The 22,157-nt window shown below is 44.2% G+C and overlaps 1 protein-coding gene and 1 pseudogene across 7 annotated transcripts in view; both read left to right on the forward strand.

Annotated features, from left to right (window-relative positions):
• The window catches only part of LOC137641331 (plasminogen receptor (KT)), a 565,134-nt gene that overhangs the window by 420,959 nt on the left and 122,018 nt on the right, over positions 1-22,157 (forward strand). The gene's annotated exons all lie outside the window — the stretch shown is intronic.
• Positions 9,761-10,608, forward strand: LOC137640465 (zinc finger MYM-type protein 1-like; annotated as a pseudogene).

Here is a 22,157-nt window from a genome sequence, read left to right on the forward strand (position 1 = left end):
TTTTTCTGTTTGTTATAGCCTCTGGGGCTAGAGTTAGTGAAATAGTGGCCCTATCCAGAGAGGAGGGTCACATTCAGTTCACGGAAATGGGAGAACTGAATCTCTTTCCTGATCCATCCTTTCTCGCTAAAAAACGAGCTACCCACTAAGAGGTGGGGTCCCTGGAGAATCTGCCCTCTGAAGGAAGATGTCTCTCTATGTCCTGTAGAGTGTCTAAAGGTCTATCTTCATAGAACTTCAGACTTCAGGGGGAGGACAGCTCTTTAAAGGAGAAACTTCTGGATCAAGTTTATCCCTAAAAACAACTGAGGGCGAAGCTCACCTATTTTATTCGTAGAGCGGATCTGGACAGTACTCCCGCAGGTCATGATCCGAGAAAGAGTGCTTCATCACTGAACTTCTTTCTGCATATGGACTTTGAGCATCTTCGTTCATACACTGGATGGAAATCATCCAGAGTGTTTTACAAACATTATGCAAAACAAGTGTATGAACTGAAACACTTCGTGTGTGGCGGCAGGTAGTGTATTAAAACCTGCCCCCTATTACTGTGGTAAACAGTTAATGGTTTGGGACCTCACATGTCCTCGCACATGTACGGGGTGAGAATCATCCAGAGTGTTTTACAAACACTACGCTAAGCAAGTCCATGATCTGAAACAGTACGTGGTGATGTCAGGTAGACTATTTAACCTGCCGTCTAATTCTACGAATGAACAGCTAATTGACTGGGTCATCCTCCTTAGGTGTGACCTCTTTTTGATTAAGTGTCACCATGGTGACACTAGCACTATTCAAAATCCCAGGTGTGGAATTATACAGATAGCACTAGTGCCGGTGTACATTGTACACAAGTGCAGATAGAAGTAACCAGTACAGGAATTATGAAGAGAAATTATTTTATAAATTTTCTTCAGTCTGAGAGTGGCACTCATCATTTCTTCCTTCAAGAAAGAAATATAGTCTCTGTACTTGTTACAGGTATAATCCCATTGTCATACTACATTTGTTTACTAACCATCTCTTTTAGTCATTTATTAGGAATAAATGTCTACTAGAATGTAGTGCGTCCGCTTTCGCCAGAACAAATGTATGTATACATGCCAGGAGTTCTTCGCCCTACTCCTCATATATTTGTATGCAACAAATAGCAGGATATAAGAGACACTGATGTTAATTCAGCAAAATCTACAACTATGAGACTATTTGTAGTATTCAGGTGTATACTTATATTTGGTCATACAATATATGTTAACCTCGAGATCCCTTTTCTACTGTCTAGTTGACTCTTCCCTGTAGGAGGCAGGAAGCACTAACATTGTTTATGATTAGTGATGATGACGAATAACGGTGATGTCACGTGTCTCAATTGGTCCCCTATGACCATAGAAAAGGTTGCTATAAGGTTAAGGCACTGATGAAAATCCACAGATACACTAATGCTCTGGTATGCTTCCATCAGGACGACATGGCTTGAGCCCAAAAAAACGGATTTTGAGTGAAGCGAAAAATCTATTTTTAGGTGAGATGGCCCATGTCGTCCTGATGGACCCACCCATCTCTTCTAAAAAGAAAAGATCTTCACAGTATCCCTCCCGTGGTACTGTATCTGTAACACCCATGCTCAATGCTACAAGGAATGTCCGCCATCGTGGGAATGGCGCTGTTGTATTCCCAATAGTAATGCGAGAGCGGGATTAGCCTTTTGACGGCTCCCTTTTATTTGCCACGTCCTCTTCGAAGCGTAAAATGCTGTTAGGGGTGTAGATAGCTATGAGGCGTGTCAAGAATACGTCCTCTGATTACGCGATATCCAAATTTTAAGGGATATTTGCTCCAGGAGTTAGAATTCTGGATACCTTTGGTAAATTCTCTGGGATATATCACAGTAGTCAAATATAACCTAGGAAGCTACTAATGAAGGAACTTTCATCAGGACAACATGGCCATCTCACTCAAAAATAGATTTTTCGCTTCGTTCAAAATCCGTTATATATGTATATATATATATATATATATATATATATATATACATATATATATATTATATATATATATATATATATATGTACATGTATATATATATATATATGTATGTATATATATATATATATATATATATATGTATATGTTATACTATATATATGTGTGTATATATATATGTGTGTATATATATAATATATTATATATATATATATATATATTATATATTATATATATATATATGTATATATATATATATATATATATATATATATATATATACACACACATGTATATATATATATATATATATATGTATATATATATATATATATATATATATATATATACACACACATGTATATATACATATATATATATATATATATATATATATATATATATGCCGCGGGAACCTCTCGCCGCTAGCCTCGCTTGGTGTGGCCGGGCCCTAAAGGAACCTTCCATCAGGATGACATGGCCATATCATCCAAAAATAGATTTTTCGCTTTGCTCAAAATCCGTTTTTTGGGTGAGATAGCCATGTCATCCTGATGGAAGTTCCTTCTGACAACTTCTACAGAATATGTCTGCTATTGATATTACAAGAGAATTACTGTACTGTCAGGTATCACAGGCTTTCAACCCACAGAAACGATTATCCAAAGATATCGTGTATAATCAGGGACGTATCCTAAGATAACCATAGATATCTGCACCCCAAATAGACCTTACCCAGTGTAATCCACTAAGGGGAAGGATAAATAAGGAGCCGTTACACATCCTATTACCTTCCAGTGCCCCTATACGTTCCTGCTTCTCATTCCTTTGAACGCAGCTGGTGGCTACAGTGCGGTTGATTTTTGGGGGCGCTTTTTTCGCAAATTTTGATGATTTGTTTTGTGAATTGGCTTCCTTTTTTTGGCCAAAGTTGAGTTTGTTCCGTAACTGGAATACAAACCATACTATTTAATAGAGGTATTACTTTCGGCGTAACTGAAATGACGAGCCATTAATTTTTAACGAGGGTTAACTACCATACCGCTAGTTAGCGGGGGTAGGGGAGGGTAGCTTGCTACCGTCCCCCCTCACACACCTGTGATTGAGCTCACTTTGCTTTCGGCTCGGATGGTGAACGGACGTTGCCGCTCTTCATCCTCGCCGAATATTGGCAGCCATTAATGACTTTTGCTTTTTCTTTTCCTCTTAGTGTGTATTTGTGAAGTTGACTTCTGCAACCATGCGCACCTGCCCTGGACTCTCCGGCCGCCCTTGTGGGATATTTATGTCGGCGGTGGAGACTGATCCTCACACCCTTTGTCCTTTATGCAGAGGTCAACGGTGTGATAGTGTAAATAAGTGTAATGAGTGTAGGGAGTGGTCTTCCTTCCAGTGGGAGAGGTTTGCGCGATGGCGGAAGAATAAGTCCATGCGGGATATTCCTCCTTTGAAGGTTCCTTTGAAGGAAGAAAAACCCAAGGCCTCTTCTTCCGTCTCCCGACCTTCCTCCGAAGTTCCTACTCATTGGGTCTCTTACGAGAGACCATTGAGTAGTATCGTAGACCAAGTTAATGAGGCCTTGTCACTAACCCCCCTTTTACAGATTTGGTCTTCCTTGGGGCTTACGGGTCCACCCTCCAAGGAAGCTTTGCTACAGTTTATCCGCATGGGTCCTTCTGTTAAGCAATCATCGTCGCCGTCAGAGGTAGATCCTCTGACCCTTGTCGACGTTATTGTGTCAGAGGTGTCTCATGCGGTATCATCCAACTCCTCTGCCCCTCCAGACTCTCCAGCGGTTGCCGCCGACCTAGTTTCCCCCGTTCCTGAACATCCTTCAAGGGGGAAACTAAGTTCAACGTCTGTCTCTCCTGCAAGTGTTTCTCCCCCTCAGGGGAGTTCACTTATAGAGACTCTTCTTCAGAGGACTGCTGCGGCGCACGGTCGGCTTGCTGATCCAACGGCCCCCAGAGGTCGCATTCATCAGCAAGCACGCCTTCCACTTCGCCATAGAGGTCTCCCTTCACCAGCGGTGAAAAGGCGCCTCTTTGGTTCATCGTCGTCGCAGCCGTCCCCTATAGAGGAGCCTCCGCTGTAGTCACCTGACCTTCATTCATCGATCGTCACTGCTCCTGCAACTAGTCTTGTGACTTCAGTCCTGGACCTCTCTGCTGATCGTTCGCGATCCCCTTCAGTGGATGGTCGCCCTTTCAAAGGGCACTTCGACCATCCACCCTCCAGACCTGCTGATCTGCCATCACCGTTCCTGTCACCGGTAAAGCCTATTGTAGTTCTACCAAAGTGCGCAGCTGCGCACCATCGCCCTGCAGTTCGCCAATGTACAGGACTTCAACGCTCACCAGCAGCTCATCAGACTGCTTGTCAGCACTGTACAGCGCTTTGGTGCAACCCTTCACCTGCTTGCCCTCATAGAAGGCAGCAAATTCATGCGCCTGTGCGCCAACGTTCTCCTGCACGTCAGCGCTCTCCTGCGCTCCCCGCTCCCACACGCCCACGTTCACCTGCGTACGCTGCAATCATATGCCCAGGGTCGCCCATGCGTTAGCGCACTACAGCGCGCTTGTGCTTTCCTGCGCGCCCACAATCTCCAGCGCGTCAGCGCTCTCCTGCGCCTACGCGCCCTGTGCTTACGCGCCCACGATCTCCATATGTGCCAGCCCCCACCTGCGCACCAGCGCTCTCCTGTGTGCCAGTGCTCTCCTGCCAGCCAGCGCTCTCCTGCACACCCTTACTCTCTTACGCGCCAGCGCTCTGCTGCTCGCCAGCCTGTGCGCCAATTATCTCCCGCGCGCCAGCCAGCGCACCAATTCTCTAATGCACACCAGAGCGCTCCCGCACGCCAGTACTCACCTGCGCGTCAACAAATGCCTGCATGCCATTATTCTCCGGCGCACAAACACTCTGAAGGTGAGACAGCAAGCACAATGCAGCTCTCACCTGCGCGACAGCTCTCACCTGCGCGACAGCTCTCACCTGCGCGACAGCTCTCACCTGAGGCCGGCACTATCCTGGACATTTGCACTCCCCTGCGCGCCAAATCTCTCCCGCGTGCACGTTAGAGACATGCGCACGCGCCACCACGGGCCAGATTTCACCTGTGCATGCGTGCCAATACTCTCCCGCACGCACGCGCACCAACAGGCACGGGTGCAGGATCTACACCTAGCAAGGTCACCATTGCCTCATTCCCCTCCCCTCAAACGCATTTCAGCGCGCCCTGTGGGAGAAGGGAAACAGGCACAAGCAGACGGGTTCAGGATCCCTAAACTGCCATCTAAAGCGGACCCACTTATTACGGTGACTCCTCATAGGGAACCTTCCGTCCCTTTCCCTTCAGAGGATCTGTCTGAGAGTGCATCAGTCAGTCAGCAGCCTTGGTTTAGTGCCTTAGTCAGAGCTGTAACACAGGCATTCAATCCCGTCCTGTCTGACCGCTCATCAGAGCAACCTATAGCTCTGGACTCATGATACGGAACCATGGCTTCCTCTACCCCTTTGAAGAGGAAAAGAGGAGTTTCCGACACGGTCACTTCCCCGAAGGTGAAGCTGACTCTTTGCAGACCACCATCAAGGCTAGTCCCTCCATTTTCTCCCCAGGGATACTCTCCCTCCCTGTCAGATGAAGACCATCCTTCACCAAGGGAATTGCGCAAGGAGAGACACTCATCCATCGCACCATTGGAGGAAACCTCCCTTCACGTGGAGAGTTCCCCTCAGTCTGAGACCAGGAGGGACATGACACTCAGGCCTTCGATGTTGGAGTCTTACCTCCTTCCTCGGAAGGAGTTCAAAGACTCCAAGACTCTGCCAAGTCCTCCACCAGGGCTAGAACGGAGACAGCCAGCCACTCAAGGAATGTCTGCGACTCCCCCCAAGAAAAGCTCTTGGGGATAGAAGGAGACTTTGCTGCGAGTCCAACATCAGGAGGAGACCAACAAGAATCAGAACATGCATTCTGGCAGGTTCTGACTCTAATGAGGGTTCTCAATGGGTTTTCTGACCCAGAGTTACCCTCTCGAGAGGGCAAAGACACGGTCTTAGCCCTGCTCTGGTCTCAAGGGTTGAAGAGTACCAGGGACAAGATCACCCAACAGCTCTCCGAGTTTGCCTCCTCCAACCATGCCGGCTCTACGAACAAGCTCCTTCCACCTCCTTGCTTACAGCAAAGGAGGTACTTTGAGATCCTGGAGGAACCCGGTTCAGCTCTTCCACTTCACCATTCTCTGGAAGAACTAACCAGGGAAGTCCCTCTTGAGAGATTCTCCAGCCGGTAGGTCTCGTTCTTGGCGGCCGAAGTCCTTAATCAGGAAAAGGTCACTAAGCGAAGATTTTTCCTAGGAGCGTACCAGGAAGGCAATGGAGACCTTTTTACTCTCAGGCATTAGCGCGATCGAGTTTCTTACCCACCAGGTTTCGAACTTGTGTGCAAACACTATATTGAAACATCGAGATGCAGTGTCTGAGAGGTTCCACCAACAGGTCCCAAGCATCAAGATAAATAGGCTCAGACATTCCTCCCTAGAGGCGGCCCATCTGTTTAAGCCTAAGGACATGGAACTTGCTGCTGAGAGGTGGTGGAAGTCTCATCGAGACTCCCTCCTCCATAGTGCTTTAACAACTAAGCCCTATAAACCTCCAGTACCAAAGCAGTCCCGTCCAGCCAAGACCGTAACGACGAAACCAGCAGCGTAGACAGCGGTGTCTAATAAGCCCTTTCCTGTCAAGGATAGGAAAGGCAAAAAGTCCTCCAGGGGAGGAAAAAATCTTAGAGGGAGCAGCCGAGGCCACAAACGCAAGGATAAGCACTCCCCCTGCGTTTCCACCAGAAGGGGGATGCCTACAAAGTTGCTCAGACAGGTCAAAGCAACTCGGGGCCGATTCTTGGACAATCTCCGTGATCCGTGTAGGATATCGCATCCTGTTCATAACATCTCTACCTCCCTTGACCAGGAATCCAGTGTCAATAGACTCCCTTTCCATGGGATCGGCAAGGGGGCAGGCCCTTCGGGCAGAAGTCCAGACCCTGTTGAAGAAGGGCGCTCTCCAAGAGGTCCTCGATGGGTCCCCAGGCTTCTTCAGTCGACTCTTTCTTGTAAGAAAGGTGTCTGGAGGCTGGAGACCAGTCATCGACCTCTCAGCCTTGAACAAGTTTGTCAAGTAAACTCCGTTCAGCATGGAGACGGCAGACCCGGTCAGACTAGCAGTAAGACCTCAGGACTTCATATGTACACTGGACCTAAAGGACACGTACTTCCAGATCCCAGTCCATCCGTCTTCAGGGAAGTACTTAAGATTCAGCCTAGACAACAGAAAGTACCAATTCAAGGTGCTGTGCTTCGGTCTTTCCACAGCACCCCAAGTTTTCACCAGTGTGTTTGCCCTAGTGTCATCCTGGGCACACAGGATTGGCATCTGTCTCCTCCGTTATCTGGACAACTGGCTAATCCTAGCAGACTCGGTGTCAACCCTTCTTCAACACCAAGACAAACTTCTGAGACTTTGCCAGGATCTGGGGATCATGGTAAATCTCGAGAAGTCTTCTCTGCTTCCTAAATAGAGACTGGTATACTTAGGTATGATCATAGACACCAATCTCCACAAAACCTTCCCATCAGAAGACAGGATAACAAGGCTGAGAAAGGTCGCAAGACCCTTTCTCAGACGAGAAGAACTTCCAGCTCAAATGTGGTTACGTCTCCTCGGTCACCTTTCATCACTGGCCCATCTAGTTCCCAATAATCACCTCAGGATGAAATCCCTCCAGTGGCAACTCAAGTCCCGGTGGAATTAAACTCGTGATTCCCCGGACATCCGGATCCCCGTGGGATTAGCGGAACTGACGAGACCTCCAGTGGTGGGTGACAGACAAGAACCTACGAAATGGAGTGGACCTTCTCGTCCTCCCCCCGGATTTGATGCTGTTCTCAGACGCTTCAAAAAAAGGGTGGGGGGCCCATGTGCTGCACCCCACGACCTCAGGCCTCTGGTCAGAGTCAGAAAAGTACCTCCACATAAATCTCCTAAGAGATGAAGGCCGTCTTTCTGGCCCTTCAACAGTTCCAACAGTTCCTGGCGGGCCACTCAGTGGTGGTGATGAGCGACAACACCACAGTAGGGGCTTACATCAACAAGCAAGGAGGTACTTTTTCGCTGCAGCCATCCCATCTAGCAGTAGAGATTTTGAGATGGGCCGAATTCCACTCGATACCACAATCAGCATGCTTCATTCCGGGCAAAAGAAATGTGCTCGCCAACAACCTGAGCAGAGCATCTCAGATAGTGAGTACCGACAGGGCCGGATTTAGGGGGCGGGGGGGGGGGAGACAAAGAGGGCACCTGCCCAGGGGCCTCCACATTTTAGGGGGCCTCAAAAAAAGGACCCAGCCTTAAATAATTTTTAATTTCAGTAAATATATAAGGAATAAACTTTTATGTCAGGAAGAAAACACAATTGTGGATATTTATGATTTATCTTTTTTCATCACGGAAAAGTACAGTATAACCAAAGTAAAATTACGTGATATTATTAGAAATTTATGCTATATTTACAGTTACTCCTAAAATTACCTCCTATCTATTTTTAAATGCATTGTTGGTTGACAAAATCGGAAGGGACGGTTTGTAGGTAAGTCTGGCTTCAAATATTTCTATATATTTTTTTGTTTCTGAGAGTTTATTTGTTGAATATATGTATTTGTACCATGTTCTGCATTGATGGATTCTGTGATTGGAAACATGTTAGTATTCGACTTGTTGGCCATGAACAATCCAAAGACCACCTTCAAGCAGTTTTGTCAGCAGCAACTCGTGCAGTGGGAGCTGGAATTATAGACTCTAAATTTGAGTTGCAAGTGAATTAAATTGAACAATATTGGCGCAGTGTTATAAAGAGACTAGTGAGTGTGCTTAAATTTGCATGTGAACGCAGTTTAGCTCTTCGTGGCGATGATGAAAAAATTGGGTCTCCTCATAATGGAAACTACTTAGGATTATTAGAACTTCTGGCTGAGTATGATTATTTCCTCAGGCAACACATCCAGAAACATGCAAATTGTGGCAGTTGTAATATAAATTATTTGTCTTCAACCATCTGTGAAGAACTAGTCAGCCTAATGGGTAATTAAGTTTTGGATGAAATCATTTCACGCATAAAATTGTCAAAATACTACTCAAATTCTCTTGATTCCACACCAGATGAAGGCCACGTTGATCAACTAAGTCTGATTTTCAGATACATGGAGCATGACACCCCTGTAGAGAGATTTGTGAAGTTTTTACCAAATCAAGGACACAAGGCTCAAGAAATGTTTGAAGGATCAAAATTGACGTGGTCAGTCATTTGATAATGCCTCTGCTATGAGTGGGAGATATCATGTCCTGCAAGCCAAAGTGGTAGCTGAAAATCCTCATGCAGTTTGGATACCCTGTTTTTGGTCATTCACTGAACCTGATTGGAAAAGCTGCAGCTGAATGTTATCAGGAAGCTCTCACATTTTTCAGTTTTCTTGAGGAAGTTTATGTGTTTTTCACAGCTTCTACACATCGGTATGCAATCCTTACAGACCTACTGAAAACTGTTGAATCTGGTCCAGTATCGGTGTCAAAGAGGGTTTCTACAACACGATGGTCCTGTCGAGCGGATGCCGTGAAAGCACTTATTCAAGGATATCACCCAATCTGTGAAGCTCGTGCCAAAATAGCAAGTGATGAAAATGAGCTAGCCAAAGCATGGTATGAGGCCAATGGACTCCATGACGAGATGCTCAAATTAGAGACTGCCATTTATGTTATTTTTTGGCATGACATTCTTGGCCGAGTTGATGCCAGAAGTAACACACTGCAAGACCCAAAACTTGATCTGAACACAGCAGTAGCAGTGTTGAAGTCCTTGGATTGTTTTGTACGTGAAAAGCGAGAGTGCTTTCATGTTTATGAGAAGAAGGGACAGGATTTATCTGGAACCGATGAATATTCTCCACCACGCATTCGTCACCGCAATGTGCGCCTGAATCCGTTGCATTATGGACGATCTGAGGAAGTAACTCTTTCTCACTCTGAAAAGTTTCGTGTTGATAATTTTCTTCCAGTAATTGATCAGTTTTTGAGTTCCCTTAATCAATGTTTGAAGGCCTACAAGAACACTTGTTCCCTTTTCGGTTTCTTATCTAGACTGGAATCCCTGAGCTGTACTGAAATAGAAGCAAATGCAGTAAAATTAGTTTATGATTATAAAGATGATCTAGATCAACTTGTACAGTTTGCAGCTTTTTCACCCAGTTTCTGGATGATTATGTTAAGACTGATAGCTTTGGGAAGGAACATTTCCTTTACAAATTGCTGCTAGACAAGAAAGTTGCAGATACTTTTCCTAATGTTGAGATAATGCTACAGATGTACTTGGTGCTTATGATCACAAATTGCTCTGGAGAACGTTCATTCAGCAAAATGAAGTATATCAAAAACAGACTTCGTGCTACAATGCATCATGATTGACTCAGTCACCAGGCTTTGATGAGCATTGAGTATGACATCCTCAGAGACATTGACTTTGACATATCGATAACCAAATTTGCAAGGGCCAAGTCTCGTAAAGTGTCTGATCTGTAAATACAGATACCGCTATAGTTTTTCTATTCTACGAAGAAACTTTGGTTTTGGTTTTAAGATTGGTGGCACTGAGTATGGGTCAGGCTTCCTAATCACCTTCGAAAAATGGTCAGTTTGTACAGTCAGGTGTGAAGACTCCTGATGAGTGAAGGCAAACTAACATATTTAGATTTATGGTAATAAAACATATGCTATTTATTTGAAATTGCTTTTCATAATCCTTTTATACTCAAGTGTACAGAGTCAAGAGAGGTCATTTTGCACACGTGATTAAGATGATCAAAATTCATTACTGGCAGGACCGGCAATGATGATTTCCCGGTGGAGCTTACAGCGGGCCCCAGTGAGGCTTGCTTCGCTCGCCACCCGCCTCAAGCAGGGTGGGCCTCCACACATAGATTGCCCAGGGGCCTCCACATGCCTAAATCCGGCCCTGAGTACCGAGTGGTCTTTGGATCATCTAGTAGCCAACAAAGTCTTGATTTTGTGGGGTTCTTCGACTGTGGACCTCTTCGCAATGGCCCTAAACTTCAGGCTCCCGCTGTATTGTTCCCCAGTCCCAGACCCCAAGGCTCTCTGGCAAAATGCTTTCCAACAATGGTGGGACAACATCGACGTTTATGCCTTTCCCCCGTTCTGTCTGATGAAGAGGGTACTCAACAAGACCAGAACATTGGTCAGTCTTTCAATGACCCTCATAGCTCGGCTATAGCATCACGCAGAATGGTTTCCGGACAAAATCTACTCAAACAACCACATGCCAACATATTCCACAAAGCCGTAGCTTTGCTACGACTTCACGCCTATCCGGACTATCCAGCATCTCCTCTCTGAGTGAGGATATTCGCAACAAGTTGCGACTAGGATGTCTGGATACCTGCGTAAGTCATCAGCAGCAGTCTACCAGGAAAAGTGGAAAGTCTTCTGGGGTTGGTGTCGTGGAAGGGGTATCTCTCCACTCGATGCCACTATTCCAGCAATAGCGGAGCTCCTTGTGTATTTGCGTGAAGAAATGCGCCTTTCAGTCTCGGCAGTAAAGGCTATCGCTCAGCCTTAAGCCTCACCTTCAGACTGAAAGGATTGGACATTTCTTCATCGCTAGAACTTTCCTTACTCACACGAAGTTATGAACTTACCTGCCCCCAGTTAGAAGTGAGACCTCCCCCATGGAACGTGGTTCGAGTTCTCATGTCTCTCAAGAGACCTCCCTATGAACCATTATCCCAGGCAACCGATCGCCACCGGACTTGGAAGACGTTGTTCCTGCTAGCTTTGGCTTCCACCAAGCGAGTCAGTGAACTTCATGGTCTCTCATACGATATCGCCCATTCAAGGGGATTGGGAGAGGTAACGTTCAGCTTCGTCCCTGAGTTTATTGCTAAGACTCAGAACCCGGGAGTAGCGGATCCACGATTCGACTCTTTCCGAATTTCTAGTGTCCGTACTGTAACAGATGACCCAGACCATCTCTTACTATGCCCAGTGAGGAGTTTGAGGTTGTATCTTAAGAGAACAGCCGCAGCCCATCCTCGTGTGCCTACACTATTCGTCACCACAGGAAGGACCAAGAGGAGGGTCACCAAGAACACCATCTCAGCATGGATTCGCAAGGTTATAGACCATGCACTGAATCCAGACCCTCCTCCTTCACGTCGCCCCAGACCTCATGATGTCGGGCATAGCTACGTCCCTGGCATCCAAGAAAAACTTCTCAGTGATGCAGGTTCTTCAAGCTGGGGTGTGGAATCGTCAGACCACATTCACTTCCCACTACCTGCAAGACGTGACCCACAGGAGACTCGATACATTCTCTATCGGTCCTGGGGTGGCTGCACAACAGCTGGTTTAAAACCTCAAGCTCCTTATTGGACAAGTAGTAGAAGATTGAGGGCATTGTTACCCGGTTTTAGTCTGCGTGAATGAAAAGGTTTGACTGGCCCTAATTCTTTTCTTCATTCTCCCCTCTCTTGGGGAAAGCAGCATCCTGGGTTCTCTGCATAGCTGACCTCAAACCACTGCAGGTAAACCATGCTCCCTTGTGTACCTAGTATTAAGACTAATAGTGCGGCGTCCCCATACCCTGACGAGGTGGTATTGGGAAAGTCTTAGTAACACAGTTTTTCCTTCTAAAGAACTCGGAATAACTTTACCTAGACAGTCACACTTCTATATACCTCAACACACAGCTTGTGTAGGCCGTGGACCTTGCGTAGCAAGGTTATATCAAGATACAGGGACTCCTTATTTTTTGAGTACTGATACACTCAGATAAGGAGCCCTGGGTAAAGCCAAAAGCTAGATTGGCAGGGACGTCCACCCTTCCTAATGGGTGAGTCACCTATATTAAATAGGGTGGTTTGTATTCCAGTTACAGAACAAATGACAAATTCGTAGATAATTTGTATTTTTCCTAACTATACAAACCTTAGCTATTTAAGCAAACTTACCCGCCAGCCCTATCCCCCTTGAAGTCCTACCTCCAAGCAAAGTGAGCTCAATCACAGGTGTGTGAGGGGGGGGCAGTAGCAAGCTACCCTCCCCTACCCCCGCTAACTAGCGGTATGGGTAGTTAACCCTTGTTAAAAATTAATGGTTCGTAATTTCAGCTACGCCGAAAGTTGTACCCCTATTAAATAGGTAAGGTTTGTATAGTTAGGAAAAATACAAATTACCTATGAATTTGTCATATCTACCTCTCTTTGGCTTTGTTTATGCTAATTTTGATTTTAGCTCCATTTGGGGACTTAGATTTTAGCATTTGGTTAGATGAAGCTGGAGTGCTTGGAGTCCTTCTCGCATTGTCCTAACCTAGCTAAAAACATAAACAAACAATCTCAGTTATACCGACAGTCTCACAACAAACAGTCAATGATACACTAACTACCTCTCGCTCGCTGACAAAACACACACACACACACACACACACACACACACACACACACACTCTCTCTCTCTCTCTCATACACAAAAAAAAAAAAAAAAAAACAATCCTCCACAGATTTGTGTGTTAAAGTTAAAGCTTTCTCGGTCATAAATACTTGAACACTGTAGAAGCAAGAACATTTGTAGCAGAACTTTGCTGAGGAAAAATGAGAAAGACACACAAAACTAATATACATTTACAATCCAAATGATTGAAGACAACACATGAACAAATGCAAACAATATGCAGTTGAAATTTTTTATCATGTATTTCTTTCAATCACTTACTTTTCATATTTTACTGAATAATTTAAGTGCTTAAGTCCAATACTATTAAGAGGAGCAAGGTATATATGATTAGCTATTTACATGTATAATGAAGTGAATTATTAGGTGGTCTAAGTTGTTACTGAATAACCAACCTGAATCTGGAAAGGCTTTACAACCAAAGTTGTTGAACTATTGATGGTAGACTTGTACATAAGTATGAAGTCTGTACCTTTTAAGGTTCAATGGTTAGGGCCAAGGTAATGGTTCAATGTGACATATGACCTCTTAAAGATAGGTACATGTTACTTACGTTAAAGCTAAGGTCGAAACCTTACATTATCCCCCCATCAATTAGGGCATATAAAGGATGATCATAGTGTTTTTTGGTTAAGAAACAGAACTCAAAGGACAAGGTATTGCATAGTGCAATCAAGACCCATTCTTTATAAAAGACTCCAATTTTATTGGACGTGAATCAGAATTCCAATTGCCATTGCTGGTACTATAGAGCGGATTTTGAGCGAAGCGAAAAATCTATTTTTGGGTGAGATAGCCATGTCGTCCTGATGGAAGGTTCCTATAGGTAGCTTTCTAAGGGATATTTGGCTATAGTGATATTCCCAGAGAATTAACCTTTAGGTCTCCAGAATTCTAACTCCTGGCGCGAATATCCTTAAAATTTCTTTTAAGGATATCGCATAATATCAGGGGACGTATATCTTGATACGATACATAGCAATCTTTACCCCGAATAGCGTTTTCGTTTCGAGGGTGAAGAGTGGCAAAAATAGAAGGGGAGCCATTATCTAGGTTACCCTTCCTCCTGTACTACTACAAGTACCTAGATGGCGCCGTACCCAAGATGGCGCTCATTCCTTGTAGCATTGAGAATGGTGCTAGAGATATAGTAATTTTGGGAGGGATCCTGCCAAGGCCTTTTTTTATAGAAAAGGAGGGTGGGTCCATCAGGAAGACATGGCTATCTCACCCAAAAATAGATTATTCGCTTCGCTCAAAATATGTTTTTGGACTCAAGCCATGTCGTCCTGATGGAAGTTTACCAGAGAATTACTAGAAAGTACTGTATCTGTGGATTTTCATAGGTGCCTTAACCTTGGGACAATTTTTCTATGGTCATCCGGACCATTCAGACAAATGACGTTACCGTTATCCATCATTACCACTAATCTTGGACAATGTTAGTGCTTCCTGCCCCCTGCAGGGAAGAGTCATACTAGACAGTAGAAAAGGGCTCTCAAAGTTTGTATATATTGTATGAACAAACATAAGTATCAACTAGATATACAAAAGTCTCATGGTTTGTATATGTTGTCGGAACGACTAAGTGTCAACTATATCCATTGTTTGTAAGCATACAATCATATGAGGTTTACTTAGTTAAATAAGTAAGAGAACTCTGTCATATTTATTGTGCTAATTGCAGGGCGAAATAAGATGCAATTACACACTAATGTACATTTATTTTGAATAAATGACCAAATGAAATAACTAGTATAACGTGTTAAGGGAATTATACGTACAACGTATACAGAAAATATTTTTCTCCCTGAAAGAGAAGAAATGATGAGTGACATTCTAAATTTGAAAATTTTTGATAAAATTTTCTAATATAATTTCCTGTAAATGTTGTATACAATCAACACTGTGTACTATGTACACACTGCACAAGTGTTATCTGTATAATTCCACACCTGAGATTTTGAACAGTCTTAGTGTCGCCATGGTGACATTCATTTAAAAGGTATCACACTGGAAGTGTCAACACCTTTTCACCCTAATTGATAGTCCGAATCAATTAACTGTTCATCGCAGCACTAGACGACAGGTTTTAATACACTACCTGCCGCCACCACATAATGCTTCAGTTCGTGGACTTGCTTTGCGTAGTTTTTGTAGAACACTCTGGATGACTTCCATCCAGTATATGAGCGAAGACGCTCAAAGTCCATATACTGAAAAAAGTTCAGTGATGAAGCAATTTTTCTCGGATCATGACCTGCGGGTGTACTGTCAGGATCCGCTCTGCGAATGTAGTAGGTGAGCTTCGCCCTCAGTTGTTTTAGGGATAAGTTTGATCCTGAAGTTTCTCCTTTGAAGAGCTGTCCTCCTCTGAAGTCTGAAGTGCTACGAAGATAGACCTTTAGACACTCTACTGGACACAGAGAGACACCTTCCTTCAGAGGGTAGATTCTCCAGGGACCCCATCTCTTAGTGGGTAGCTCATTCTTGGCGAGAAAGGTTGGATCAGGAAAGAGATTTAGTTCTCCCACTTCTGTGAACTGAATGTGGCCCTCATTTCTTGATAGGGCTACTATTTCACTAACTCTAGCCATTGAGGCTATAGCGAACAGGAAAATAACCTTCTGGGTTAGATCCTTGAGAGAACAATCTTCATTTTCCACAGATGAAGCATAATGTAGGACCTTGTCCAAGGACCATGAAATGGGCTTCGGAGGAGCTGCAGGCCTAAGTCTAGCGCATGCCTTCGGGATCTTGTTAAAGATTTCGTTCGTCAGGTCCACTTGAAAGGTGTATAGAAGAGGTCTAGTCAGGGCTGACTTGCATGTAATTATTGTGTTGGCTGCCAGACCTTGTTCATGAAGGTGGATAAAGAAGGACAGACAGAACTCTATTGAAATTTCTTTCGGTCCTTTTGCTTTAACAAAAGCAACCCACTTTCTCCAAGACGATTCATATTGTCTTCTAGTTGACTTAGACTTGTATTCTTTTATGAAGTCTATACTGCCTTTTGAGATCACAAATCTTTTCTTAACTGCTAAGGCGAGAAAATCATGAGATGAAGGTTTTGGGTTCTCTGTGATGAAGCGAAGACAGTCGACTTCTTAATCCGTTGAGATAGTGCTGGGTTCGGTAAAAGGGCTGGCCTCAGTCTCAGTTCCATCACTAGAGGGAACCAGTTGCTCTTGGGCCACTTGGGGGCCACTAGAGTTGCCGTTCCCTGGAAGGATCTCAGCTTGTTGAGGACCTTCAGCAGGAAATTGGATGGAAGGAGCAGGAAAATCTGTGTCCATTCGTTCCAACGTAGGGACATGGCGTCCGTTGTCTCCTCTAGAGGGTCCTCGTATGGGGCTACATATCGAGGTAGTTTCTTGATGTCACCCGTCGCGAAGAGGTCGATCTGCAGTTCCGGGACTTGTTCCAAGATGGAGGAGAATGAGTCTGCGTCTGGAGACCATTCTGACTCTATCGGCTTGAGCCTGGATAGAGCATACACTGTCACATTGCGGAACCTTTGTAAGTGAACTGCTGATAGGTGCCATCTCTCTAGACAAAGGATGGCTAATATCACATGGTTGATATGGGATGATCTCGAGCCTTGTCGGTTCAGACATCACACTATCACTTCGCTGTCCAAGATCAGCCTGATGTGGTCTGATCTGCGAGGGGAGAGTTCCCAACGTCAAGAGGACTGCCATGGCTTCGAAAATGTTAATGAGAAAGGCCTTTAACAGAGATGAACAAGTCCCTTGGACTTTCCTTTGATGGGAGTAAACTCCCCATTCTTCCGTCGAGGCATCCATGTGGATGGTAATTGACGGCAGAAGTGGTTGCAAGGGCATGGTCCTCATTAGGCTCTTGGCCTTCTACCACGGGTTGAGAAGTGATCGTAGTAAGGCCGGTATCGGTCATTTTAGATATCTTTGAGCATTTGATGTGTATCTTCTCCAGACTCCTGACGCATCTTTCAGCTGTGCTCTCAGCACTGGGTCTGTTACTGCTGCGAACTGGAGAGACCCCAGTACTCTTTCCTGTTGGTGTCTTGAATTCAGTAGTCTTTTGACAGACCCCGCGATCTCCCTCCTCTTCCCTGAGGGAATGGAGGGAGGATGTGACCTCAGGTTCCAATGGATTTCCAGCCATTGAAACCTTTGAGCTGGAGAGAATCGAGGCTTCTTGAAGTTGATCTTGCATCCCGGATTTTCACAGAACTGGATCACTTCTTTGGATGCTTGCAGACAAGCCGCTTCGGATGCTGCCCGCACCAGCCAGTCGTCCAGGTACGCTGCTACCCAAAGACCTTCTAGGCGTAGTTGTTGCACGACTGCGTCTGCAAGTTTCATGAAGATACTTGGGGCTATGTTTAGTCCGAAGGATATGGTTTTGAGAACATACTTTATCTTCTGTAACTTGAATCCTAGGTAGGAGGAGAGGGGGTGACTGACTAGAAGGTGTCAATAGGCATCTGCCAGGGGTATCGAGACTGTGAACGCTCCTTTTTGTAACAGGGTCCTTATGTGTTGAAGGATTAACATCCTGAACTTGCTGTTTTCTATGAACTTGTTGAATAGCGACAGTTCCAGAATGACTCTGAATTTGTCTGAGTCCTTCTTGGGAACACAAAACAGCCTTCCCTGGAATTTGATGGACTTTGCTTTCCTTGTAACCTGTATGCTCAAGAGCTCTAGGGTATATTCTTCTAATGCGGGGGTGGAGTGTTGGAAGAATTGAGGAAATGATGGTGTAGACTTGTTACGTTTCCATCCTAGTCCAATCTTGATCAGGACGTGGGCCCAAGGATCGAAGGTCCAACGATCCTGAAATTGTTGGAGCCTCCCTCCTACCAGAAGCATCTCTTTGCTTCGATTGACCGGTTTACCTCCTCGACCACGTCCTCCCCTACCTCTTGAGGGATGTCTAGAGGAGCCCCGGCTGGATCCTTTACCTTTCAACCGAAAGGTAGTGGTTTGCCTCTCAAACCCGGGGTTGAATGCTGGTGACTGGGCAACCAGCTGTTGAGGCACCACTTGGAAGGTGGTCTGTGTTTGGGCCACCACTTGGGGCACCGCAGTCATAGTATCTATGGGATGTTGTTGAGAAGGCCAAGGGGGAAGTCTAGACTTCTTTGTCTTCCTTTTAGGTTGGGGACCAGCATCTGGGGAAGACTTCCTGTTTGAAGAGATGCCCCATTTCTGGAGAAGGTTCCTATTCTCCGTGATGGCTTTCTCGATTACCTCTTTGACTACTTCGTTTGGGAAGAGGTCTTTACCCCAGATGTTAGAAGATATCAGCTTCCTGGGTTCATGTTTCACTGTTGCAGCAGCGAACACGAACTCTTTACAGGCTCTCCTAGCCTTCATGAAAGCATACAGGTCCTTTACTAGGGTGGTCATATGCATTTTGGCCAGGACCATGAGCTTGTCTGGGGAACTTCCTTGGCCTGCACACATCTCTGTGCAGTTCTGTAGGGATAAAGATGCCACAAGTCTCTCCTTCGTCTCTTGCTCCTTGCACAAGAGACAGTCAGAAAGTTTAGGGAGATTCTCGCCAAACTGTCGTCCAGCGATATCTGCGTCCAGTTTCCTACTGAGAAGGTTAGGTGGACTTCCTTCCAGTCCTTGTATTGCATGGGCAAGGCTAACGACAGAGGCCAGCACTCCTCTAGTGCAGGGCATGGTTTGCCTAGCTTCACTGCCTTGGCAACAGATTTAAATGCCTTCAACGTAAAGGGGAAGGCTATTGAAGCAGGAGCAAGAAAGGTAGGGTGTTTCTTGCTCAAGGCGGACACTTTCGAAACTGAATAGCCCGGTTCCGTCTCTTCTTTTGGCATTGGTTCATGCTTCAGTCAAATGAAGCAGTCAGGGTAAGCATTAAAGCTTGGCAAAAACTGGATGTCGTCTAAGGGGACGGCTCCCATCGTCTCCAAGATGTAGAGTTTGCCGTTCGTAATCGGCATAAACTCCGCATACCTCCAGGGATTGGTTTTGGAGCAGGTTAGGAGGTCTTGGACTCTGGGTCCCTTGTATGACCCTCGGGAGGCGATAAGTGAAGCTTCATGGAGCTCTCTCTCAAATCTTGCTTCCCTTGCTTCGCCTTGTTTGCGAATGTTCTCCATTAAAGCCTTAACCCTGGAACGGTACGGGGGGTCGTCCGCGACCCCAAGCGTAAAAAAAAAAAGAGGTTTTTCTCACGTGACTCACCCCCGTGACCGAATTTGTGGGTTATCGACCTGCAGTAGGTGTCTCGCCTACACGCTCTAGTAGTGTCCAGATGTGCATTGCTGTAGCTGTACTCCTTCCCCGATTTCTGAGACGCGTCGGGGTCGAGCTCGACCGAGTTTACCCTTTTAAGGTAATTTGCATAATTATCAAAGTTATTACGTATTATGAAATTGTCGTAGAATGGTGCAACTTGTATAGGTTATCAGTTGTGGAAAGTCTTGGTGGATTGTTTGGCTGCCATGTGCATAATTTTTTTTTAGTTAAAATGTCGTTCATCACCACGAGGACCATTTTACCGCGAGTGCCCCTTTTTCATTTTTTTTCATTTTTTTGCCAAGTCATTTTTCCGTAAGATATTGCCAAATAGTGTCGTAAAATTTTTGCTTTTTTAGTGTTGGAAAGTGTGTCTAGATGATCTGGCTACCCATGCGTGACTTTGTTTTTGTCAGATACGACGTAGTTATTGGTATATTGGGTATTTAACTGCGGTTGCCAATTTCTGTTTTTTTTTTTTTCAATATTTGTAAAAATTTACTACGTAGTAAGGAATTGCCGTATATTACTGATTTTTTTTTCATGTTTATGTGTTAGAAAGTGTGCCTTGATGGTTGGGCTAACACGTGCAAGTCTTTTATTTTATCTGAGATGCCGTATATTAGAATGTTGGACATTTTACCGCGAGTGCCCCTTTTTCATTTTTTTTCATTTTTTTGCCAAGTCATTTTTCCGTAAGATATTGCTAAATAGTGTCGTAAAACTTTTGCTTTTTTAGTGTTGGAAAGTGTGTCTAGATGATCTGGCTACCCATGCGTGACTTTGTTTTTGTCAGATACGACGTAGTTATTGGTATATTGGGTATTTAACTGCGGTTGCCAATTTCTGTTTTTTTTTCAATATTTGTAAAAATTTACTACATAGCAAGGAATTGCCGTATATTACTGATTTTTTTTTTCATGTTTGTGTGTTAGAAAGTGTGCCTTGATGGTTGGGCTAACACGTGCATGTCTTTTTTTTTTATCTGAGATGCCGTATATTAGAATGTTGGGCATTTTTCCGCGAGTGCCCCTTTTTATTTGTTTTGCATTTTTTTACTTAGTCATGTTACCGTAAGGAATTGGCAAGTAGTGTCGCAAAACTTATATTTTTATAGTGTTGGAAAGTGTTTCTAGATGATCTGGCTACCCATTCCTGTTTTTTTTTAGCCAGATATAGCGTATATATAGGTATGTGTTCGATTTTCCTGTGATTGCCATTTTTTCGTTTTTTCCCATTTCTTTCAAAATTACTACGTACTAAGGAACTATCACAGAGTAATGATTTATTTAGATGTTTATTTGTCGGAAAATGTGCCTTGATGGTTTGCCTAGCACGTGGCTGAAATTTTTTTTTCTGAAATGCGTATAATAAAATGTTGGCCCCTTTTTATTTGTTTTTCATTTTTTTACTTAGTCATGATACCGTAAGGAATTGGCAAGAAGTGTCGCAAAACTTATATTTTTATAGTGTTGGAAAGTGTTTCTAGATGATCTGGCTACCCATGCCTATCTTTTTTTTTTAGCCAGATATGGCGTATATATAGGTATGTGTTCGATTTTCCTGTGATTGCCATTTTTTCGTTTTTTCCCATTTCTTTCAAAATTACTACGTACTAAGGAACTATTATAGAGTAATGATTCATTTATATGTTTATTTGTCGGAAAATGTGCCTTGATGTTTGCCTAGCACGTGGCTGAAATTTTTTTTTTCTGAAATGCCGTACATTAGAATGGCCATTTTTCCGCGAGTGCCCCTTTTTATTTGTTTTGCATTTTTTTGCTTAGTCATGTTACCGTAAGGAATTGGCAAGTAGTGTCGCAAAACTTTTAATTTTATAGTGTTGGAAAGTGTTTCTAGATGATCTGGCTACCCATGCCTATCTTTTTTTTAAGCCAGATATGGCGTATATATAGGTATGTGTTCGATTTTCCTGCGATTGCCATTTTTTTCGTTTTTTCCCATTTCTTTCAAAATTACTACGTACTAAGGAACTATCACAGAGTAATGATTCATTTAGATGTTTATTTGTCGGAAAATGTGCCTTGATGGTTTGCCTAGTACGTGGCTGAATTTTTTTTTCTGAAATGCCGTATATTAGAATGTTAGCCATTTTCCCACGAGTGCCCCTTTTTATTTGTTTTGCATTTTTTTTACTTAGTCATGTTACCGTAAGGAATTGGCAAGTAGTGTCGCAAAACTTATATTTTTATAGTGTCGGAAAGTGTTTCTAGATGATCTGGCTACCCATGCCTATCTTTTTTTTAGCCAGATATGGCGTATATATAGGTATGTGTTCGATTTTCCGGTGATTGCCATTTTTTTGTTTTTTCCCATTTCTTT

This window comes from Palaemon carinicauda, chromosome 5 (assembly GCF_036898095.1).
Source record: "Palaemon carinicauda isolate YSFRI2023 chromosome 5, ASM3689809v2, whole genome shotgun sequence".
NCBI classification, from domain to species: Eukaryota; Metazoa; Arthropoda; class Malacostraca; order Decapoda; family Palaemonidae; genus Palaemon; species Palaemon carinicauda.